The following is a 25,481-nucleotide window of genomic DNA, read 5'->3' on the forward strand; positions in this document are numbered from 1 at the left end:
ACTTTCATTATCTACCTTTCTCAGTGTCCCACAGACTTGAACTTTATGTATCCTCAGCTCAAACAACCAACAGACCCAACTAGCCCCTTAGTCTCAATTGCAGATTCATAAGACAGATACCCTGATTGGCCCCTCTTGGGCAGGCGTCCACCCTGGTCCAGTGAACTTGGGGAGTGGGCAGGGTCCCAGAGCTCAGCAGGGTGCTGGGGGCAGTGCCCACACGCTGGGAAATGGGGCAGACAACACCACTGGCATCCTCATCACGCCCCCCCACCCACCCATGTCATACGCTCAAGGCCTGCTCTTTGCCCAACACTCCGAGGGGCCATGTCATACCTTAATCCAACATCACCCGACAGGACCTTGCAACCCCACTTTACAGACGAGGGGCTGGGGCTCTCTGCCTGGGCTCTTTCCATCCCACCCACCCCGGTTCTGTTCCCTCCTCCCAGCTCCTGACACTGGTGGCCCTTTGTTCCATTTGGAGGCAGCCGGCAGCCTCAGGAAAGCTGGGGACCCCTGCCCTTCCTCCCGGTGATTCATGTGCTGTCCAGGCCCTTGGAGAAGCCCCCCCCCCCCCCCCCCCCCCCACTAATGCGGGGTTGCCTTCATGTCTGGGAAAGAGGATGAATCATTTCCTGCTCTCCTCCCGGACTCGGGATTGGATCTTCGGAGCAGCTGGAAGAGATCTGGGTTGATGGGGTCTCATTGCTGGGGCAGAGCCACAGAATAGCTGCCCCCTGGCTGCCCCGAGGCCTGAACCCAAAGCCAAGTCTGGACCAGACTTAGTGTCCAGTCCTGGTCCTCCAGGTCCTCGCTGTGCGGCTCGCTCTGCCTTTCCTGGAGGATCACAGTGTCTACAGGGCAGGGGTGGAGGAGGCCTGCGGAGCCCTGCTGGTGCTCACCTTCCCTGAGCCTGTGCTGGTCACACGCAGATTCATGTCTGTGTCCCCACCCCGTGTGGGCTCCTCAAGAGCAGGGCCCTCAAGGTCTCAGTGGGCCTCCCCAGAGCTAGCTCAGGGCCTGGTGCTTTTCAGAGCACCACCCAGCTCCTACTCCCCCCCCCCCCCCTAAACACCCAGAGGGGCCTCCTAGAGGCCACTCTTCAGCTGGTTGACCTGCCTCTGACTAGAGCAGGAGGGAGCAGGGTACACAAGCAGCTACCAATCCAAGTTGAACCAGGTGGGTTCTCTCTCCCAGAAATCGGGTTGGACTGAGGGCATCTGGCTCCTTCTCACTGTTCTCTCCAATGGGGATGTATGTGCTCAGGAGCTGGGAGCGGCTACCAAGACTCCTGTTCCAGATTCTTCTCCAGAGTCTTGATGGATCAGCAAGAGGAGGGTCCTGGCTACTCCCTCACCTGTCCTTTCCGAGGCCACCCTGCCTCCTCATCCTCAGGTTCTGGAGATGTCCTGCGCCATTACAGAGCCCCCTGGTCGGTAGGAGCTGATTCCTTCTACCCTACACACCACTTGGTCTTGGCCAGGCCACGCCCAGAGGCCACGCCCAGAGGCCACGCCCAGAGGCCACGCCCAGAGGCCACGCCCAGAGGCCTCTCAAGCATCATGGGAAGCTCTTCTTCTCACCCCTGTACTTCATTGTTTCACTTGGCCTCCTCTCCAGATCTCCCAAGGGGGCCTTTCCAGCCTCCCACTTTACGGGCAACAAAACTGACCCGAGTGAGCTCAGACCACTGGTCCAGGGTCATCAGAGCAGGATCGGATTTTTTCCACGGCCCTGGGAACAGTTTCACCGAACTTCGTACAATACAAATGGGGTGGCAGCCAGGGCCCACCCGCTGAGGCCAGGCAGAGCTCACCAGGCCAGTGGGGAGCTGAGGGGCTGAGAGCTCAGTGAGTGGCCAGGACAGCCCTGCAGTGAGGCTTGGCGATGGCAACCCGAGGGGCGCGCTGCCCGTCACTCTCTGAACAGGACAGAGCGCCTAACGTTCGGCTCCTCATTCCAAGTCATTTGACTGATCCGAGGATAATTGCGATCTCAGAACCGTGCATTACTTCCACTCCGGGGCCACAAATGATTGTGTGGCGGCTGCGGCCCCTGCCCAGGGCAGTGACTTCAGTGACCTTCCATTTTTCTCTCCCGGATGGGCCAGTGGATTGTTTCCAGGGCCACGGCTCCCGCTCAGACCTGACCCCCCCCTCTTTGGCCCTCCACGCACTGAGAGCAACAGGCCACCCACTGCTGCCCTTAGGGGAGGGCGGCCCCTGCTTCCCAGGAGAGCTATTTATAAGGAGGGGCGCAGGGGCGCAGGGCTCCCCACAGCCTGTTCTGCTGACATCATCAGAGAGTGGGCAGCAGCTAGCTCCACGGGTCCAGAGGCTGCCTGCAAAGTCAAGGGCAGAAGCAAAGGAGGGCCCTGGAGACCATCATCCCAACCCCTTCGATAAACTGCCAAGGGAACGCTATTCTGGGGAGAGGGAGACACCAGCCCAGGGCCACACGGTGAGCTGTGACCTGGACAACGAGTCATGAAGAGGGTAGAGTTCCACAGCAACCTCAGGCCGGACACTGTGTGGAGCTCGGGGACACGGCTACGCCACACAGGCCACTCCCTGCAGCACCCTCCTCCCTCTCCACCCCCAGCAAGTTGCCTGCCCGCCCCCCCTGCTCTCTCCACCTCCATACCTGGCACCTCCCACACCTCACGGAGTGCTGCTTCCTGCCTTGTCAAGGTCACCAGTAAACGGCACGTTGCCACGTTTTATGGCCATTTCCAGAACTGCTGGGAGGTATGTGACAGGAGGAGCCACGCCCCTCCTTCTGGAAACACTGTCTCTGTGACAGCGCCTGCCATGGCCCTGGCTCAGCTCTCTCCACCTCCCGACCTGGCACCTCCCACACCTCACGGAGTGCTGCTTCCTGCCTTGTCAAGGTCACCAGTAAACGGCATGTTGCCACGTTTTATGGCCATTTCCAGAACTGCTGGGAGGTATGTGACAGGAGGAGCCACGCCCCTCCTTCTGGAAACACTGTCTCTGTGACAGCGCCTGCCATGGCCCTGGCTCACCTCTGGTCTCAGGCCGGCGTTCCCTGGTTCCTGGGTTGGGAGACTTGCTCTTCCCTGTGCCAAGTTCATCCATTGCAGAGGCTATTTTTAACAGCTCAGTGAAGTCAATGACACATGATAAACGGAACATATTTAAGGTGACATATTCAAAAGAGATAATTAAAGTGACAATTTGAAAAGCTTTGACATGTGTATACATTCATGGAACCATCACCACAGTCAAGATAATGAAAATATTCATCATCTCCCCCAATTTTCCTCCTGCTCTTTGGTCATCTCCCCTGAAAGTCCCTCCCCTCTCCCCAGGCAACCGCCGGTCTGCGTCCTGTCACCACGGATTAGCTTACATTTTCTGGAAGGAATGTTCTGTCAATGGAACTAAACAGGATGCCTTCTTTCTGCCTGCTTTCTTTCACTCAGCACATCTTCTTTTAGATTCATTTATCGTGTGTATCAAGAGTTTATTTGTTTTTATAACGAAGTGGCATTTTAATAAGAAATACTCTACAATTTATCTGTCCATTTTCCTGTTGGTAGACATTTGCGTTGTTTCAATTTGGGGATATTACACATCACTATGACCACTTTACATACAAGACGTATGTTTTCAGCTCCCTTGGGTAAATACCTAGGAAGGGAATGGCTGGGTTTTATGGTAAATGTAAATTTTACTTTTTTTAAAAACTGCCTAACTTGTTTTCCAAAATGGCTATAATATTTTACATTCCCACTAGCCGGGTATGAGAGTTCCAATTCCTTCATATCCTCACCAACACTGGGAGTGGTCAGTCTTTCTAAATTCAGGGAAGCAGCGTCAGGATCTGACTGTGCATTTTTGTTTGTTTGTTTGCTTTTTTTTAATTGTTGACACTATTACAGGTGTCCCCATCCCCCAACCTTTGCCCACCACCACTCAGATCCCAACCTCCCCTCTTTCTGGCCCTCACCACACTGTTGTCTGTGTGCATAACTATGTATATATGTTCTTTGGCTAATCTCTTCACCTTCTTTCATCCAGTCCACCCCTTCCACCTCCTCTCTGACATCTGTCAGTCTGTTCCATGTGTCCATGCCTCTGGTTCTATTTTGTCAGTTTATTGCGTTCATTCGATTCCATACATAAGTGAGATCATATGCTATTTGTCTTTCTCTGACTGGCTAATTTTGCTTAGCATAATACTCTCCAAGCCCATCCATGCTGTCACAAAAGGAGTTTCTTTTTACAGCCAAGTAGTATTCCATTGTGTAAATGTACCACAATTTTTTACCCACTCAGGTACTGATGGGCACTTGGGCTGTTATAGATCTTGGCTCTTGTAAATAACACAGTTATGAACATGTGTATACAAAGGGTGGCTCTATTCTGGCTGGATTCTTAGAATATATTCCCACTTTGGGAGTCTTAGAATACATTCTGGGTAAAAAGGCAGTTCCATTTTTAATTTTTGAGGAAACTCCATACTGTTTTTCACAATGGCTGACGGGATTTAAATTTCTCTAATCACGAATGATATTGAGTATTCTTCATGTGTCCATTTGCATCTGTATATATTATTTGGTGAAGTTCTTTGTCCATATTCGTGGCATAACCCCCACTAGGTCATGATGCATTTTATGTTTTATATATTGTTGGATTTTATTTGCTAAAATAGAATTAGTTTAGAATTTTTACATCTGTGTTCTTGAGGGCTATCGGTCTGTAGTTTTTCATTCTTGCAGCGTCTTTGTCAGGTTTTTGGATCAGGATGATTCTGGCCTCATAGAATGAGTTGGGAGGAATTATTTTTAGAATTGTAGCATTAGTGCTATTCCTGTAGAATTCAAATTATTTCTTTCTTAAATGTTTGGTAGGATTTACTAGGGAGGCTATCTGGCCCTGGAGTTTTCTTTATGGGAAGGTTTGAACTACAAATTCAATCTGATGAGACATGGGATATTCAGGTTATCTATCTCTTCTTGCGTGAGCTTTGGTAGTTGGAGACTTTCAAGGAATTCGACCATTTCATCTAAGTTGACAAATGTATTGTCATAATGTTGTTAATAATATCCCCTTATTATCCTATTAGTATCTGTAGAATATGTAGTGATGTTACCTCTTGCATTTTTGATGTTAGTAATTAGTGGTTTCTTTCTCTTTTTAACGGATCACTCTGGGTATATGTTTATCATGTTACCGATCCTCTCAAAGCATCAGCTTTTGGTTTCATGATTTTCTCTATTGTTTTTCCATTTTCAATGTCACTAAAATGAGCTCTCACCTTCATTGCTTCCCCTTTTCTTCTTACTTTGCATTTAATTTCCTGTTATTTTTCTAGTTTCTTAAGATGGATTTGAGACCGCTTTTCTAATATAGGCATTTAGTGCTATGCGTTTTCTCCTAATTATTGCTTTAGTTGCATTCCATAAATGTTGATATGTCATGTTTTCATTTTTATTCAATTCGAAATACTTCCTTGGGGTCCCTTTCAGCTTCCACGGCCCCTGAGTCATTTTGTCCCATGAGTGGAGTCGAGAGAGTGACTGTTTGAGATTATAGCCTATCCCTCACTTTCTGGTGAGCGAGGTCTGGAGACCTCTGTTTTCCCATTGATCACATGAATGACTCCCAGTGCTCCTTCCAGCTCCACTGTATTCTGATGAGGCTCAGTTTAATCCCCTCATTTCCTGGGTGAAAAAATCAGACTAGACTCCCTTCTCCTTTCCCCCGCAAAAGCTAATTACATAACTCATGGTCAGTGCCAAGGCCGACCCAGAGTCCCTGTTTCTGACACTCAGTGGAGAGCTCTTTAACACCCCGATTCCAGGTTACCCAATTCAGTTTATCGATCAGTTCCCTTGTGCTAAGTACCTCATGCATATGATCTCGTTTAATCTTGATAACAGCCCTGTGAAGTGAGTGCAGCATTCATGGCCATTTGATGGATGTGTATGTCAAGGTTCAGAGATATGGTGTCTCCTGCTCCAGGTTCTACCAAGAGGAAGTGGAAAAGTTTGGGCTGGAATCTAGGTCTGTCTGATGCAAGGCTGCCAAAGAGAAGGCCTGGAGGAGCAGGAGGAAGGCTGGGTGGAGAGGGGAGAGAGCGCAAAAGGGAGGTGCTTTCTAACTATGAAAAAGTCTTTTGACCTTTTCATGTTCATTCAACTAAGCCGAAGGGGTGGAACGTTGGCTCGCTGGCTTTAAGTAGAAATGCAGATTAATGAGGAAGAATCTGCCCTGCTGAGCTTGGAAAACATGGAGCTCAAATTGAGCATGGTGTTGAGTCCAATAATGCCAACTCGCAGGGCCGGGGCCAGAACCAGAGCACAAGTCCCATGTGAGCTCCCGGCTACGTGCTCAGATCCCGCCAGGGAGCGAGGCCTCGCTGTGTTAAAGGCAAACCCCAGGGAAGGGGCCGGGGAACCTGGGCGGGAGCCTTCGCAGGCCACCCTCCTCTGTCTGAAGACCAGACAACGCAGGACCTGTCGATCTCAGCAACGCTCGTGATAAAGGCTTTCAGGGCTGGTTCCTGTTGAGTCCCCTGGGCCCTCGGCTACTGCAGAGCAGAACTGGGGGGTCAACTGGGACTCCAAAAGGCCCTTCTAATGAAAAATGCATAATTTTGTTTGTTCTGCAAAGACACGTAAATGCCCTGACCACCTGCCCCTTAACCCTGCTTTATTTTCTTCACAGCTCTTAGCAGCAGCTCTGATGCTGTATATTTAGATGTTTATTTCCTTTCCCCTGGACTGGAGAGTCAGTTTCAGCAGGGCTGGGGCCTGGGTCTCTCCAGTTCACCAGGGATCCCCATCCTAGAAGAGTACCTGCACAACAGGTGCTCAAAAAGTGCTTGCTGAATGAATGAACTGAGTAATGATTGATGGTTAATACCCCAGGGTCTGGAGTCAGGAGATCTGGGGACAAGCTCAGCTCTTCTCCCAAGTTCCCTTGTGCCCCTGAGCAGGTGACTTCTGCTCTGAGTCCCCACCCTTCTATCTCCCTCATGGAGCCATCAGTAATGGTTCCGACCTCATAAGATGCGATTGCGGTAGCCTGAGACAGGCTTTTAGAGGACTGAGCACAGCACCTGGGGTGGGTGCAGTGAGCTCTCAATAAGCATGCTCCCCACATCCACATGCAGACGATAGTCATGAGCTCCGAGCCATGGGACTTGGGGCAAATGACTCCCCTCTGAGCCTCAGTTTCTGTGTCTGTAAAATGGAAACGCTAACACCTATCCCAGCAGGTGGTTGTGAAGGCTCAGTAAGGTGAGGGTGATAACTAAACTGGTCACATGCTTCCTTAGCCCTAGCTGTAAATAAATAAATGCATCCCACTTTATAACAGGCCTTGGAGACAGGTGCTAATATTCTCTCCATTTACACTTGAGAAACTGAGGCTCGTGGCCGGGGAGTAACCGCCCCGGGGCCTCCAGTGGGTCGGTGGTGCTCCCTGCTCGCTGCGGGCATGCAGTGGTCTGCTGGCTGCAGCCCAGCTAAGCCCTCTATCTGCAGCTCAGCCAAGCGCATCTCTTCTTAGCTGCTTTGTGTCCCGCTCCGAGGCAGGTGATGTTTTCTCCACTATTGGCTCTTCAATCATCCCTTTGTTTTTTATAAGAGGTGGACACTGTGATCAAGGAGGGAAGGCAGCCGGAGGAGACAGATAGGTGGAGATTTAAGATGGGAAAAGTGGGAACAATGCTTGGGTCAATAACAGAGAACCAGGAGGGAAACGGCGGCGTTTTTTCTGTATGTATTTATTTATTGGAACTGTAATGGATTTTCAAGCCTTTGTGATACTTCTGCTTGTAAAATCAAGAGCTCCGTGGATGTGCATGCCCTGCTGTGGGGAAGGAGATGAGGAGGTGCTGCAGGGCACGGTCGGCTCACGCCAGCCCCACTCAGCCCTTGGCAGCCCCTGGGGCAGGCCGGGCCTGTGCAGGAAGTGGATGCTTACTGTGCACGTGACCAGTGCCAGGAAGGGGGCAGAAAAGAGAGAACTAGAGAGGCCAGGGCCTGTCCTGCTGAAGCACATGTACAGGGAGCACCACCGACCCAGGGGAGGCCCCGGATCAGTTACTCCCCTGCCACGAGCCTCAGTTTCTCAAGTGTAAATGGAGATAATCTTAGCGCCTGTCTCCAAGGGCTGTTATAAAGGTAGAAGGCATTTACTTGTATAAAGCTAGGGCTAAGCACACAGGAAGCACATGGGGGACAGCGGAGGCATGAGCTAGAATTGGTTCATGAACATGTTGCCACGCTGACATGATGAGGCAAATGTCCCCGGGGATCCTGGTCATCGGGTGTACCTTGTCCCACTGTCACAAATAAAAGGGAGTCGGAGAGCAGGGAGCTGTGTGCATGCCTCCATCTGCCCGGACCCTTGTGCTTAGTTAGCAAAGAGCTTCATCCAAGTTGCTCTCTTGCTACGTAGGAAGCAGTGTCCCATGTCCAGGTGGCCCTCTCTGGGGCCTGTGGTCAGGGCCTCCCGTGGCAGAGCAGGGAGAGCAGAGTGGGGAGTGGGCTAAGCAGAGAAGGCCAGGAAGACATGGATCTTACTCCATTAGCCAGTCCGAAGAGGCTGTGTGTGTGAGGAGAAAGAGAGAGGGAGAGAGAGAGAGAGGGAAAGAGAGCTTCCCTGACCTCCCAGCCTACACACATGCATGCAGACATGCACACACATGCATACACATGATATGCACACATACACATGTGCACACAGATACACACATGTGAATATATGTGTGCATGTGTGCACAACCTTGCACACACTCCTGTGTACACAAACACATCACATTTCTCTTTTCATGGAACATATGAATTCACATTTGTGTGACCATCAGATAATTGCGTTCCCCACCCCAGACTGTGAGCTGCCTTGGGAAAGCAGGGATGGTTGGGGTCCTGGGATGGCTCACTATTGCCTTCCCACAGCTGTGGTTCAAATGCTGCTTCTACATTGCATAAAAAATAATCAATAAAAATTAAAGGATGAGCAAGAACGAGGCTCCTAACAGACCTGTGGGGTGTGGGCTGGTGCTCCCCTGCCTGTCCTGGGGGGAGGCTGAGGCTGGGCCCACAGGGGCTCCTCCTGCAGCCGAGCCGTGGGCATGGTCCCACGCAGTGCCCTTCAGGAGCTCCTCACGGCCACGCAAAGGCCAGCTTGGCTCAGGGCCTTCACAGCCTCCTCCTCAGCAGCATACCCTTCCCACTCCCCACACTCCTAACTAGGTCCCAACCCTTCTGTGAATGTGCTTCGCTCTTCCTCAGGGTTAGCTCACTTCACTGAAAACCTGCCTCTGGAATCCAGCTTCTCGGATGACCAGTGCTCTAAAGCTAATCTGTAGAGGTTTAATAAACTCATAATAATCTACCAATAACGGTCAGAAATATTTGGTGCATGCGTCCTTGAGCAACCCATGCTGGGTTCGTTCATCCACTCAGCAATATTTATTGAGCATCTGCTATGTCTGGCGCAGTGTAGCATGGTAGCTAGGAGTGAAGGTGCTGAAATCTAGGGGCAAGAAAAGTTCCTTTCCCTGACAAAGGCATGGAGAGGGGGAAGAAGCAGCAAAAACAACAGAGGGAGGGAGGGAGGGCGTGTCTGGACTGTCCACCATTCTCTGTGACCAGGGCTGGCCGTGCATACCTGGCTGCTGCCTCACTGCCTGGCCCGCCTGAGCACGCTGGGCATCCACGCCAGCCTTCCCTTTACCTCCACGTGGACATGGCCCTGCACTTACTCCCAGAACCTCTGCCTCTGCTCACCAGACCCAGACTCACTGGGTGTCTGCTCATGTGCCCAGCTTCCTTCAATTGTGGCCAGAGCGATGGAGGCCCCGTCTCCTGACTCCTCAGAAGGGGATGGCCCTTTCATATGAGCACAGAACTCTGGCTGTGATCACAGGATTTTACATCCTGATTCTCCCGCCAAATAGCATCTATTACTTTAAACAAATAAAAATAGACACAGCTAAAGCAAGCCAGAAATATGAATAAGTAAAAGTTAACATGTGAGAAAATATGTTATCTCCATCACAGATCCTGAGAAGGTATCAGAAATTGGCCCAGATACGTACCAGGGAGCCATGAATCTTGGCAGAGGTGGGGCCTTGAGTGGGGTGAGTGGGACGAGGGGTGGGACAAGCTCAGGGGATCCACCCACATCCCTGCCCTGGCATTTCCCTGAAATTTGAGGCAGCAGCAGAAGAAGCTGGACTAAGTAAGAGCCCATGTGCCCTTGAGTAAGCCATGCTATGGGCTCATTCATCTACCCAACAACTATTTCTTGAGCATCTACTGGATGTTGCCATTTACGGGACACTGAACTGAGCCCATCACATGCATTACCTCATCTCAGACTCACACAACTCTGTGAGTTAGGCACTGTTACCATCCACAGTGTATGGACCAGAAAACTGAGGCACGAAAAGGTTAAGTTGCCTGTCTAAGGTCACACTGCTTGTAAGTCATGGGCCCACCTCCCCGCACCCTGCAACTCCTCCCCACAGCTATCAAATGGCCCTCTGTGGGGATCGAGTCTTTCTGTTATTATGCAGAAGGAGGAACTGAGGCCCAGAGAGTGCAAGCAACTCCTCTGAGGTCACACAGCATGTTCGTAGTTGAGCCAGGCCTCTTGGTTCCTGTCCAGGGTTCCTCCACCTGCAGGCCACTCTGCCCACCTTCTTCCCAGGCACTGGCAGGGAGGTGACCCAGAGGCTGACGGAGGCTGGGCACAGGGGGGCCCAGGCAGCTCTGGAGGGCACTATGAAGAGGGCAGTGCCCACAGCAGCTGGCAAACTGCCCGAAGGCCCTGGGCTCCCTTCCTTCTCCACACCCACACCATGGAGAAAGACATGCTTTGAAAATGAAAGCTGGCTTGAAATAAACAGATTAGTAGTGGTGATGTGCTAGCACTTTATTAATTAACTATCCTGAATACATTGAAACTTGGGCATTTAATTTAGATTTATAGGGATAATTTAAATTTATAAGGCCAGTTATTATGCATTAAGGACAAAAAAATGCCAATTGATTTTCACAGGCAATATTTATTGAAGTCTTACAAAAGAAAACATGTGCCGTTTAGTTACCCTGTGCTGCGTGTAAGAGCTGGCAGGGAGTTTCAGGTGGTGGTGGCAGGGTGTCTAACTTCTTCTTGTGTGGATGGCAATTTCCTCTTCCCCTCGTTAATCATCCCAGCAGCACCAGGCATCACATCGAGCACGAGACACACCTTCTGAATGATGGTGCGAGGCTCCGTCCGGGCCACTCTATACCAGCCTGTGAGCCGACAGGCGCGGGGGTGTGGTGGTGGGTGGGTGCGGGGAGGCTCCCCGAGAGGGCCCAGGATGGAGTCTGGGTCCTGGGTTCTGGTCCCTCCTGTGACGTTGGGGTGCTCCCCTCACTTTTGTGTACTTTTTGTTTCCAGAGCTTGGGACCAGGATGGGCAGGGCCAGTGGTCTGGGTGCCCTGTTGGCTCCGGTGTGTGATGAACTTGGGGGTTTTGTCCCACCTCTGGATGGGGCATTGGGTGCTGCCCTAACTCCCCATCCTGTCTGTCTGTCTCTCTGCATACAGCTGAAGTCCTGGGAGCTCCACTTTCATGATTCTGAAGGGGCCACGTCTGCCAGGTGGCAGGTGGGCAGGGTGATAGGCCAGCCTCCCTGCAGGGGCTCAGGCCAAGCCCAGGGCACTCTGCCCGAGAAATGAGCTGGTTGCCAAAGTTCAGAGAGGCCCCCAAGACTTGTACCCCATATTAGGCTGTGTCTCTCCTTCCCCATCAATGCCTTCACCTTCCCGTAGGAGACAGTGAGCTGATGAGTTCAATTTACGCTGCATTCCACGACCCACAGGATTAAACCTGAGGTCTGCTTTTCATTCCTATCTGCCTTGTGGCTACAAAACCTGAACGCTTTCTGTGGGCTCTGCTGGAAGGTCTCTGGGTTTCTGGCCACGTTTTGAGTGAAGGGTTTAAACGCCATGCTTATCACAGCAGCCACTGGTCTGACAAAGCCCCGTGTTCAATGGGCACTGTATCCCAGGAACCACGGGAGGTGATTTCAATGGCTGAATGTCCCTGCCTGCCATGCAGCACCGCAGTGCCCCTTCCCCCTGGCAATGAATGTGGTCCTGGCCACCTCATGGAGCCAGACAGCCCAGCCCCAAATCCCATCAGCGAGGGTGTGTCTCCTGCTCTCACTGCTGATAGCCAACGCTGTATTATTTAGGAAAAAAACAGAAACTCCTCCGCTAGGCATGCAAACAGAGGGGGGTTACTGCGGGGAGCCGATTATGAAGTGATGAGAGAGCAGAAAGGGAAGATGAGGGAGACCTAAGGCTGGGGAAGGAAGGGAGGAGGAGGTGCCACAGAGCTCGGGCCCCTCTTCCTGCTGGCCGTGGGGGGCTTTGTGGCTATGGCTGCTGCTGCTGCTGCCATCAATGACCCCACTGCTGCCAGAGCCACCAAAGGCGGCAGAGCTGGCAGCCCGAACCAGAGAGGGTGACGCGGCTTCTCCCCTCCCATCTGTCAGTCTTCCATTGCACCTTCCAAAGCCCAGGGCTAACGGGAAGCCGGGAAGCCGGCAGGAGAGGGGTTGGGGACCTTAGTTGGCCCGGCTCCCGCGCCCCACCGTGGTGTCATGGGACAGAGCACACAGCGGTGAGAGTTCAGTTGAGACTTCGGTGCTCGTCAAAGCAGTTGGAAACAGCCCTGTGCCCTTCAGCACGTTGTTTAATCTCTCAGAGCCTTACTCTACCCACAGGTCAAATGGGCTAAAAACATCTGCCCCACAGAGCTGTTGTATGAGGATTATATATGCATCAGAACCCAGGACCTGAAAGTGCATATATAATCCTCATATAACACAGAGGCACTCAGCCACTGGGGGCTAATGTCACCAGGATCAGCATCATCCTTAACTTACCCTTGACCTTGAGCAAGTGCCTGGGCCTCTCGGGCTCCATTTCCTCATCTGCTCCTCCAGCCCCGATGAGCTCCAAGGCTGTGAATCACCCCTGACATGAAATGGTCTGGCTGGACTGGGGGCTGGACTGGCGGGAAGGCCAAGGGAGGGCTGAGTGCTGGGAAGCAGCCCAGGGGCGGGAGGCTTAGGGCGGCTCTGGCTGTGTGAGCGTCTGAGCTGGAGAAATTGTCCACATGTCAAACAGCTCAAACCGCAACCACCTCGCTGTTCCCTGTATCTCCGGGCGAATGTCGCCCCCGGCAACTCCAGCCGGTGTCTGTTCTCTTTGATGCGTTCCCTCTCCGCACTGCTCAGTGGACAAAATTGCCAGGAGTAGCGATTTTCTGCACATTGTGGTCCGGAAGGAGAGGGAGCCTCCAATTAAATCCATCACGGAGATTAGATGTGTAAGCTCTGGGGCCTGGGAGAGGCCTGAGTGTCTGAGCTTTGAGAATCTTCCTGTTTGAACTGGAATTAGGAGTTTAAACTGTTGGAACTCAGGTTCTGAGCGCTGGAGATGCTGCGGGAGCCAGGTCCCCGGGAAGCACTGTAGCTCAGTGGTTGAGAGCACAGGACGTTTGTGTCCAGCAGAGAGAAGGGTTCGGGGCTCCTGCTCTGCCTCCTGCTACTTTATACCAATTGCTTAACAGCCCTGAGACTCAGTTTCTTTATTTATAAAAGGGAATAAGAATATCTTCTGCAATTGGGTCCTGTGCTGTTTGGGCCCATCCAGCATCCCTTTCCCCCTCTGTTTTCAGCACTCATCACTCCCACCACCCTTTCTTCAGGAAACTAAGCCTCATGCACCCCCAGCCCCTGATATTCTGGCCTGATTATTCATCAGTGATCCTATCCTTCCTGTTTCCTTAGAGACAGGTACAAGCCTAGACTGAACCAGTCATATCACTCCATCCAGGAAATAGTGATTGGTCCAAGGAGAACCTGTGACCTTAGGCAGGCCTATCAGAACCCTTGACTGGGACTTTGTGTGTGGTTATCAGAGAGAGCCTTCTCTCTTCCCAATGAAGCCACTAGCTGGGATGATGTAAGCTTGGAGCTGCCAATGGTTATGAATCTCCTCCCCCAGCTCATGAGAAAGAGAAAGAGGCTGGCACAGTCAGAAGGAAAATAGAGATGTGGAGACAGAGAGCATGGGAGATCCAGTGGCAGCACTGGGGCCCCTGAGTCCAGCTGTGCCTGAGGCTATTGCCCACCACCTTCCCCAGTTCTACAAACTTCTAAATTCCCTCTTGGGTTGAAGCAGTTTGGCTTCTTTTGGTTGAAAGTGTTGAAGACCCTATTCAAGTTGCCTTAAGCAAAGAGGGAGTTCAGTAGCTCAATGAATGCTGGCTTTTACTCCAGTGGGAGTCACTGCACGTCCTGTCCTGGCACTTAACACCCTGATCACAGACGCTTGGGGAGTGCCTGTCTCCTTCCACTTGCCCAAGAGCTCCTCGGGGCAGGTACAAGGTCTGATGTGCCCAGTGCTTACGCCCATCTCAGGGCCTGGTGCATAGAAGGTGCTGGAAATGTCTGATGAATGCAGGAGTGCTTGAGTGGATGCTGACCAGGTCCTCCTCCTCCTCCTTCATGTCCTTCATGTTGCCCAGGCCCCTTCTCCTTCACACCTCCTTAAACACCCTGTAACCATGGTTACCCGAGCATTTGCTGTCCCCCTCCAGCATCCTCCTCTGGCCTGGGAGCTCTGCAGTTATTCGGGCATAGGTAGCAGATATTTATTGAGCACTTATTACTAAGCATCTAGATTCTAGAGCAATGGTTCTCAACTTGTGGGTCGCGACCATCGGAAAACACATATAGCATTTCAGATATTTACATTATGATTCATAACAGTAGCAAAATTACAGTTATGAAGTAAGAATGAAAATAATTTTATGGTTGGGGGTCACCACAACATGAGGAACTGTATTAAAGGGTCTCGGCATTAGGAAGGTTGAGAACCACTGTTCTAGAGGTACTGTTGTAGGCACTAGGAATACAAAAGCGAACTAGACAGATGCAATTCCGCCCTTGTGGCATTTTACATTCTAGTGGGGGAGACTGATGGAAAATAAAGACATGCTCCATAATACGAGGTCCCGAAGTGTGCCCTGGAAAACAATGCAGGGAACAGGGAGGGAGGTGGCTGGTCGGGGAGGAGCTGGTGCAGGAAGGAGACCCCATCTCTGTCACCACTTGCTCCCCACCGTGACTGCCTGCTTCTTGCACAGCCTGCAGCTTAGTGATGGTCAGAGAATGAGTGAAGTAAGGAGTTACGCATAGGCAGGTCAGCTTCTCTCGGAGACCTGTCAGAGGGAAACAGAGTCCAGGGCTGGAGGGAAGTGGGGGCGAGGTTAGAGGAACGGGGAGACAGCTGAAGCCCCACACCTGAAGCCGGGACCCAGGCAGGCAGGACCCCAGTACCCAAGTGAGGAAGCAGGAGGCCAGTCTGCGTCACAGGCAGAGCCCAGGCACGATCCCTGCTGGCAGCCAGGGCTGGCCCAGACTCCCTGGGGCACCTTTCTCAGAACCAGCCTGGTCCCTGCCCCTCTCCCTGCCCCTGTCCCTGCCCCTGGGGCTCAAGAGCTACAAGACAGAGTCGGATCTAGGAGGGAGGCACCTGAAGCCGGGACCCAGGCAGGCAAGACCCCAGTACCCAAGTGAGGAAGCAGGAGGCCAATCTGCGTCACAGGCAGAGCCCAGGCACTATTCCTGCTGGCAGCCAGGGCTGGCCCAGACTCCTTGTGGCACCTTTCTCAGAACCGGCCTGGTTCTGCCCCTGCCCCTGTCCCTGCCCCTGGGCCTCAAGAGCTACAAGACAGAGTCGGATCTAGGAGGGAGCAGGAAGAAATATCCCAGCCGTTTTCTCCTCTCACCCTCTGTTGGCCCGCAGTGCTTCCCACAGGCGGAACCCACGAGAAGACGGCCTGCAGGAGGTCCTGCTGTGCTTCAGACAGGCCGGCCGCACTGGTGCAGAGCTGGACCGGGAATCAGGATGCGGAGAAAAACCAGCCTGAGAGGGTCAGGGAACGCTCCCCTGGAGCTAATGGTGCTGCTTCAGAGAGCTCTCGAGATTCTTTTAGTTTCTTTATAGTTTGATGTCAATTGGATTTTTAAAGAATGTGACTCATTTGTTTCATGAAGCTATTTTAAAAGGAAATCAGATGACTTCCTGCTCACAGGCAGAAACAAGGTGACCTTGACATCATGACACACCCCCTCCCAGAAACTGGGCCTCAAGGTCACATCTGAGGCTTAGCAGGTGCACACAGGCTGCAGGGAAAGAGCAGGGTCCAGGAGCCTAGAGATGGAGTCCAGGTTCTGCTTCAGCTCCCACCCTGCAGTGTGACCTGAAGTGAGCCCCTCCCCCTCCAGCCCTCAGTTTCCCCAATATCCCCCAGTGATCTCTAATGGGCTGCCCAAGTCCAATGGCCAGGCGCTCTCTGAAGAGGAAAAAGTCACCAACACCGACACTGTAGGAGCCTGGTGTTTCCAACGATGGAAGACATGACTCTGAGCCTATTTGTACGGAGGAAAGTCATCCAGACAAATGCCTGCTGGAAAACACCTGGGAGCATTTGCAAGATGATTAGATGATGCAACGATGAGCGCCCAGAGTGTCTGCTGGGACATGAGAGTGAATCAAGGGCCAGGTGTTGTCACAGCAGCTTGGGGCGGGGGAGGAAAGGATCTGGAAGCAATGATGAGCCTAGCAGCTGGTCGGGTTGGAGTCTGAGTCATAATCCCAGCTGGGCCCCTACTTCAGAGAATGACCTTGAACAAGCTCCTTCCCCTCTCAGGGCCACAGTTTCCACAGCTATAAAACGAAGGGGGTGGACAGAGAAGCTCTGTGGCCCCTCCCAGTGTGTTCACATGGATGGAGGATCTGGCAGGAGGTGAAGGTCCGAGGAACAGGAGTGTCCAGGGTCTGTAGGGCTGGGTGCATATCCCTTGTTACGAGCACGAATCGAACCTGGGACCCTTCAGTCTGCAGGCCGACGCTCTATCCACTGAGCCAAACCGGTTAGGGCAAGTTTTTAACTATTTATTTAGTTAGCAGTTACATGGTGCTTCCTAGGTCCTAGCCCCTGTTCCAAGCACGTCAAAATGAACTTGTTTAAAAGAATAACATATATCCGTTTAGTAGCTTTTCTCTTTAAGAATTCTAGGACAGTTCAGTTTTTAAAAAAGACAAGTTTATGACCAGCTATCAATTACATTTCTATTTTATCTTCTATTTTACTTACTGCTTTGTTTTGTTTTACTAATTATAATTATAGCTTTGCTTCTCAAGCTTTTCTCTTTTTAACAAACTCCAGAACTAGAGAAGGCCCAGTGGGCATGACCTAAAGTTGTCTGCATGCAGTTTCTTTGAAAAGTTGCATTATTTTCTCATTCTACTCCATACACTCTTTGTGTTACTTTTAATGTAAAGATCCTCTTTCTGATTACTCTTTGTCCTGGACTTCATGTATCTCAGGGGATATGTAAACTTTGGTTTGAAAAGAATGAATTTACATGATTTTGAATTATATTATTCATTTGAGAGTACATTCTCACCAAAATATAAGTTAAAAACCTCAGTAGGTTTTTTGCTTTTCCTTCATTTCTCTTCTTCTGTCTGCCTTTTGGCTTTATCATGTAGCTCAACTAGTTAGAACATGGTGCTGAGGACAGAATCGCTAATTTCAAAGTCCCCAGGAAGCTGGTTAGCTTTATTTTTTTTTAAATGAAAACCAAAAGAAGTGTCATGTGCATATTCTAATGCTAGATATGACCATCCAATAAATTAACCTGTTCGTCAGCAGAACCCATTCTCATTCATAAGAAAATAACTTAGGTTGATTTCCCACTCGGAAGCATTACAGCATTTACCAGGCGACTGAAAAATACACAGGAGTACTTGGAGATCCAGGATAAACCCATTTATTTCCAGATGTTTCACAGGTACTAGTTCAGTGACTCAGGGGGTCAGGTCTCCAAATCCTGAGTAAGCCAATATAGAGGAAGATTTCTCTTTATACCCTTCGGTTTCTTTGTTTTCTGTCTGTTTCCTAACTACAGGCTTTCGTGGTGGGCTTGCACAGCCCCTCCTGAGTCAGTTAGAATGGGGAAGTTAGGTTGTATCTAACTGCCTGGTCTGGGTGGTGCCATGACCTCCCCTATAGCTAAGCTGCTGCATTCTTCGTTTATGACGCCTCTATAAACTGGGAGTAATTAGGAAAACAAGTCCCGCTAGACCAGATTGTGGAGAAAGGGGCAGTGACTTGATTATAGGCTATCAAAAATGTGCATTAGGTTACTGGCACAGATTCAGATGGCTGGCCCCCCAAAAATGTCTTATTTTACCCATCAGAAGCACATTAGTTTGTACCTTTCTGTCAGTATGTTGGTGTGTGGAGTTGTGTGCAGGTGTAGAAACAGGAAAGGAAGATAACACCAATCATTTTGTTCTACTCTTTATTTCTGGTAAAAATATTAAAAGGAAAGAGCTTTTAGGAAATGCTGGGTTTATTTGTATCTACTTATAAATACCTTTCTGTCCATTGTATCCTATTAAATAACAACAAAAACATATCACTTACACTGTGTGCCAGGCACTTTTCTGTACTGCATATATTAATGCATTTATTCTTCACACAACCCAATATTCTATTTTTATTCTGATTTTACAGAATAATGAATCACTTTCTCAAAGATAGGTAGCTGAGTGGCAAAGTTAATAAATCCATATAGTCTGACTCCAAAATAATTTTATCCATGTTTATTAAAGTTACTTGTAAAAGCTTAAAAATGTTTCAGGTCATGCCGTGTAGAGCCTGCAGCACGCAGTAAGTGTTCAGTGAATGCCAGTTAAATGAATGATATGAAGTCAGCAGTTGGTAGAGGGTCACACACTTCGAGGAATCTTTGGAAGCAGGACCTTAAAACAATAACCCATTTAGAAAACACAGATCCATTTTCTGCTCATGTAGTGACCTAAGTCCCATCATGTACTTATGTACCTGCAAAATGGTTGATAATGTTGACCCAGCATGGGGAATGGGTCTGTTTAAATCAGCGGTTCTCAACCTGTGGGTCGCGACCCCTTTGGGGGTTGAACGACCCTTTCACAGGGGTCGCCTGAGACCATCGGAAAACACATATATAATTACATATTGTTTTTGTGATTAATCACTATGCTTGAATTATGTTCAATTTGTAACAATGAAATTGGGGGTCACCACAACATGAGGAACTGTATTAAAGGGTCGCGGCATTAGGAAGGCTGAGAACCACTGCCTTAGGTAAAACGAGGAATTTCCACAGTATGAGCTATTCCCCCTTTGCTCCCCGCCCTTTGTTTTCTTTTAAATGACAGTGTCTCTTGCTCATTCCTTTCTCTCATGAAAGATCTCGAAAGAGCAATGATTCCAGGAAATCCATGAACTCCTGGGAACTTGTGGCTCCTAAAAATGTACTCATTTGCAGTATGAAATATGGCTGTGTGAGTGTAAGCCCAGGCAATTCCATGGGGCCGTGAAGGTGTGGGCTAGAGTTGTTTGCTGCAGAGCTGTCGGTAATTACCCACTTCTATCTGGTGCTCGGGGCCTCAGTTTCAAATTGTGTCACTTGGGGAAGTGACACAGCATGTGTGGGACTGTTGAATCTGCTTCAGTCCTGATAGGCGGCCAGGTAAGGCCCACACCCGCACCTCTCACCTGGTACAGCTCCCTTGAGCCCAGACCCCTTCTCTGGCCAACTTCATCCTTAGGGCTCTAGGTCTTAACTTTGGGCCTTTGTCCATGGCCTTGGCATTGGGTCTGTGAATCTTGCTCTTCCTAATGGCTTGCTCTTGGGTCCTTCCCACTGCAGAATCAGGCATATAGCCTGACAGGTGAGCTGGGGCTGGGGTTCATACCATCCTCAGTCCAGGGCAAGAGGCCATACCATGAGCTCCACACTGTGGAGGACTCTGCTCTGTCTGTGGCACAAAGAATCTATGGAGCCAAAGGGGTGATGAGCTCACCTGGAGGCTGCCTGACACTTGCACTATTCTAGACTGCTGTTTGGTACCCAGGACCCCAGAATTCCCCACTCAAATGGCCCAAAACCCACTTCCTGATCCTGGGTGGGCCTTATCCCTGGGTCTGTCCTCCTGAGGTTGGACGCACTGTGGGGTGAAAGCTCCAGGCCTGAGGGTGCCAAGGGCAGGCTGTTCATGGGGTTGATGGAAGCAGTTTGAGCATGTGTGCTGGGGTGTCCACATGAATGGAGGTGTGAGGCAGACCCGGAAATAGGAAGTGCAGGGGGTGGGCCCAGGAGGGACCAAGGTGGTCCTCCCCACACCTCCACATCAGGGGTGGAACCCTGAGGGGCCCGAGAATATTAAACCAAACCTGTTTTCCCATGTTGTTAGAACATTGTATTTTTCAATGTAGAAGGATAAGATATATTTTGTCTACTGGTTTGTTAGCATGATTCATCATTTTCCTTTTTATTGAGGTGTAATTAACATATCAGATTATATTAGTGTCAGGTGTCCAACATAATGTTTGATATTTGTATAGATCGTGAAATGTCACCACAATAAGTCTAGTTAACAGCCACCACTGTACACCTTCACAGACAGGGCGCTCACGATCTCCCATGCAAACCGGCACATTTCACGGAGGTTCTGTGTGGAGTGGAACACATCAACATACCCATCCCAGTCTCCAGGCCACAGGACAGGCCCTGCCCATCCTATGAGCCTTAGCCCTGCATGTGGGAAGGATGGGGTGCTGGGTGGAGGCTCAGGATATTCCTCTGGAACTGCTTCCCTCTCAGATCTCACCCCCCTCATCTATGCAATGGGGTCATTGTCCCTAAGTCCCAGGCTTGGTGGTGATGCAGACACATGAAGATGCCACGGCTCCTCGTAAGCCCCAACACCGTGCCCCCCATGCTTCTGTGACTGCTGCCGTCCTTGTCATTTCCCTCACCATCTCCTCTGTGGGTTCTCTTGGAGCAGGAGCTCATCCTCAGGAACCTGGTCCCCGCTCTCATATCCTCCCCCTTCTGGTCCCTGACTCCGCTCAACAGGCTCAATCCACCTTTACCAGCCTGAGGTTTATTATTTTCTGTTTGTTATTGAAGCTGGAACTCGGGCCCCTCAGTGCTGTGTCCCAACAGCGGTGAGGTGTCAGGTGGAATCATGAAGCCTCAGACTGCTCCCAATTCCTCTCATATCAGAGCTGGAGGCAGGAGGAGGTTCCCACTCTGGACTCTTCCTATAGCCTGCTGTGTGACCTCCGGCAGGTCACTGTCTCTCTCTGAGCTGTGGATGTTTCCATCAGTGGGACAGAGCCATGCCCTTGCCCAGCTCCCAAGGCAGGAATGATTTGTGAGAAGCAAGTGGAAGGAAAGAGGAAAAGGGGCTCTGTTTATTAGAGTGTTTAGTCTATTAATAGTAAATATGACTGTGATGCAGTTGGGGTCAGGCATAGAATTTTACTCTTGATTTTATGTTCATTTCTTCTAGGTTCGTTGTTGATTTGTTTTTCTATTTCTCTTTTCCTGCCTTCTTTCGAATTCATTGAATCTAGTTTTAGAGTTTAATTTTTATTTATCTATTGGTATTTCAGCTATACCTATTTGTATTAGTTTTTTAAGTGATTGATCTAAAGATTACAAAATACACCCTTGACTTTTAACATTGCATCTGTGTAAGTCCATTTTCTGCCCTCCCTTACTATCCTTTGTGATATAGTTGTTATATGCATGACATCTGCATACATTATAAATTCCACAATGCCTTAACATATTATTTTTGCTTTTAAGAATATAATATATCTTCAAAATAATAAAATAATAAAATAGTCTCTTGTATTTACCCATACATTTATCATTTCTGACAGTCTTCATTACTTCCTTGGATATTTGAATTTACATCTGGTATCATTTTTCCTTCAGCCTAAAGACTGTTCTTTAGTATTTTGTAGTTCAGTTCTACTAGTAACACATTTCCTTAGCGTTCTTTCACCTGAGAATGTTTTTAATTCACTTTTGCTCTTGAATGATATTTTTTCTGGAGATAGAATTTTGGATTGAGCATGCTTTAAAGACTCAATTCCACTGCCCTCTGGCCTCCATTGCTTCTTATTAGAAGTCAGGCCCTGGTTCAGTTGATTGAACCGTCAACCCCATACACCAAAAGTTTACACGTTCTATTCCCCATTAGGGCACATACCTAGATTGCGGGTTCGATACCCAGTCAGGGTACATATGGTAGACAACAGATCAATGTTTCTCTCTCACATTGATGTCTCTCTCTCTCTATCTCTCTCTCTCTCTCTCTTTTTCTCTCTCCCCAGCCCTCTCTCTCTAAAATTAATAAAAACATATCCTTAGATAAGGATTAAAGAAAATGGAAGTCAGCATTTGGTCAGAGTGCTTCTTCCTACCACAAGGCCTTTGCACAGGCTGTTCTTTCTGCTTGTTGTGCTCTCTCAACTCCACCTTCCCTCACCCTTTTCTCCCAGCTCAGCCATCATACCCTCAGGATGTCCTCTCTGATCTTCTGTAACAAGGTCAAACCCCTTCTCTATATGCCTTCATAGCACTTCACCCCCTCTCCCTTATAATATTTATTGCAGCTGCAAATTCACATGACTTATTCTTTAATATCTGTCTGCTGAGCTAGACTGTCAGCTTCATAAAATCAGAGACTGTGCTGGTCTTGGCTCACATTATAGTCCCCAGGGCCTGGGCCCAAAGAGCTTAATAACAAGGTTGTGTGGTTAGGGGCTTGGCAAACACGCTGCACTTGCTCAGTTCTAGGACTCATTTCCCTTTAGGCTTCGCTCCTTGATTGTGGCTTACTTTAGGCAGAACCGTGCATTGCAAGGGACCCAAGTATCTTAAGTCATCTTCCCCACAACACGGAGAAGGCCTGCTGAGCGTGAGGTCAGCACCCAGGAGAGCAGAGATAAGAGACCGCAGTCAGGTGAGAGCCCTAGCTCCAACCACCAATGAAATGAATTCAACCCCTGTATTTTCTGGTCCAATAAATATTAATCTCCTTTACCTTAAAACACGTAATGCTATTTTAACAGAAATAAATGTATGAGTCCAATACTTAACGTTTTCAGGTAACCAAGAAAAAGAGCTAACAATATAATAATGTTGGCAGAAGGGGAGACAGGCTGGGGTAGAAATGAGCTAAAGCCTTATTCATCATCGCGGGGAGCCGGGAGATGGTGGTACAAACATATTATTTAGCTTTATGAGGAAACCAGGAGAAACAGCTGAACAAGTTGAAATTGGTTGTCTCTGACAAGCGGAATTCAGGGTGAGAAGTTCAAGGGACCACTGCTTTTCATTACCGGTCTCTTTGTACTATTTTTCCCAACCATATGCATGAACCACTCTGCAAAATGAAATATACAAAAGTAAGGAAGGCACATAAACATAATTGCAGCTCCTGAAGCTGACTTGGCTGACGGAGCCCATTTCCTTCTTGTTTAATAAGAATAAAATCTCACGCTGATCACCATGAAAGGTAAGCATTAAAGACCACATAGTTTATTTTGTTTTGGTGATAGTGTAATTAAAGTTTAAAAATAGAACCTGGGATAGCTTTCTCTCTAGTGTTTAAAGAGAAAGGTGGACTTGGCTCTCAGAACCGCCTCAGGAAGCCTGTTCCCGGAGGAACCAGGCTGAGCAGCAGGCCTGGGCTCGGGCCCTCACAGGGGCCACATGAGACATCCACAGCCTGAAGGCTCCTTTCATGGCCCAGGTAGAGGCCCATCAGCGCCCACGCCTGGGTGGCCTTGAGCCCACAGGTGAGTGCCCAGAGTTGGTAGAGGCAGTAATGGTGGGAAGTAGAGGCGTGAGGGGAGAGGGGCAGGTGTCCAGGCCCCTCATTGCCTCAGGCGGCCTGTTTCTAGAAGGCGCTAGCAGGGTTCCATCCACTCCTGCCACTTTCCACAGTGGTCTCCCCTTCCACAAGCCTGACCTCTCCTTCCTCCTCTAGTGGTGGGGAGCGGTAAGGAGTCAAGAGTAGAGCTGACAAATTCCCTTGCTTCATCAGCTCTGAGTTTCCACGATTCTAGAATGGACCATCCATGAAAGCAGAGACTGTCCTTTCTTGTTCAGCCCTGTATCCCAGCACCCTGCTCAGTGCTTGGCTCAAAGGGGGACGTTCAGAAAATATTCACTGAAGTAATGAATTCTTCGAAGATTCTAGAATTCTAAGTTTCTAAGACGGTGATTCTAGAATTCTAAATTGCTATGACATCTTACCAAAGACCCCCACCCCAAATGCCAATAGAGCTCAGGCAGGGAACCTGTGTGAGTGAAATAGCCAGACTTACGTGCAAATGCACAGTTGCCCAGGCCCAGTGGAGCAGGGATCCGGGAGGCCTTGCAGATTGGCATGGCCAGGGCTTCTGCCCCCAGCCCCGCTGACAGCTGCTGCCCTCGCTGGTGACACTGCCCATTGCTCTGGCAGCTCAGCTCTGTGGCTTCTCTGCTTCTCCATTCCAGACATTGCTCTCTTCCTGCCTGAAGCTGGGTTCTGCCCCTTAATTGCAGCTTGTTTTAGGCAGAACCTAATATTGCAAGGGGCAGAACACAAAGGGTTGGAACAAAAGGTATAAAGACTAATTGGCCCTCATAACTGGAACATAGAGGGCACGGAATTGGTTTCACAGATGACTGGAGGCAAGAGCTCAAACCATCTCCCCAGGGCTGAATCCTTCCTCCCTTCTCTGAGCTCTGCTTCCCTTGTGTGGTGTCCTTCTCGGCTGGCTTTCTACTGACTGTGGGGAAGATGGCCACCAGTGACCCAGGCTCAGGCGGTTCTTACAGCTTGTGGTCCCAGACAAGAGAGCCCATGTCCCTCCCAGTGTTCACGTGGCAGATATCAGGGAAGACTCTGATTGGCGGAAGCCTAGCCATGTGCCCCGGTGGGCAGTGCCAGCCGCACTGCACAAAATTGTTTCCTCTTCACAAAGAAGATTCTGTCACCCAGAGTTGTGGGCTGAGGCTAGGGGTGCTAGACATGATGTAGAGGAAACAAGGGCCTCCCTGGGGTGCCTGCACCTCCCCTAAGTTACAGAGAGTGAGATTGCTGAGCTATTGGCCAAGCATCATAGGCAAAGGCCAGGGGCAAGCCATATCAGAGGGCTGGGAGACAGGCCTCGCAAAGGAAGCAGAAAAGCCCGGATTGGCCTCATCAGCTCCTCGGATTCTCTGGGTGTGGTGGGAAGAGAAGGAAAGATTAGAGGGAGTGGAGGCCAGGACTGGAACACCCACCACAGTTGCCATAGCCCCTGGAAGAGATAATGCCCAGGTGATCTCCAGGGTTCTGCTAGGCAGCCTCATGGACTGCAGACAGAATGAATAAGCAATGGAATGGTGGCTGCCTTAGAATAACCAGGGTTGGGGAAGAGGGTATGTACCACAGCCAACCAAAGGGACAGCTCTCTGTGGTTGCTGCAGGCAAATCACAGGAGGAGCCAATCAGCAGCTGCCTCCAGTGGGCTGGA

The sequence above is a fragment of the Myotis brandtii genome, unplaced genomic scaffold (genome assembly GCF_000412655.1).
Source record: "Myotis brandtii unplaced genomic scaffold, ASM41265v1 scaffold456, whole genome shotgun sequence".
In the NCBI taxonomy this organism is placed as follows: Eukaryota; Metazoa; Chordata; class Mammalia; order Chiroptera; family Vespertilionidae; genus Myotis; species Myotis brandtii.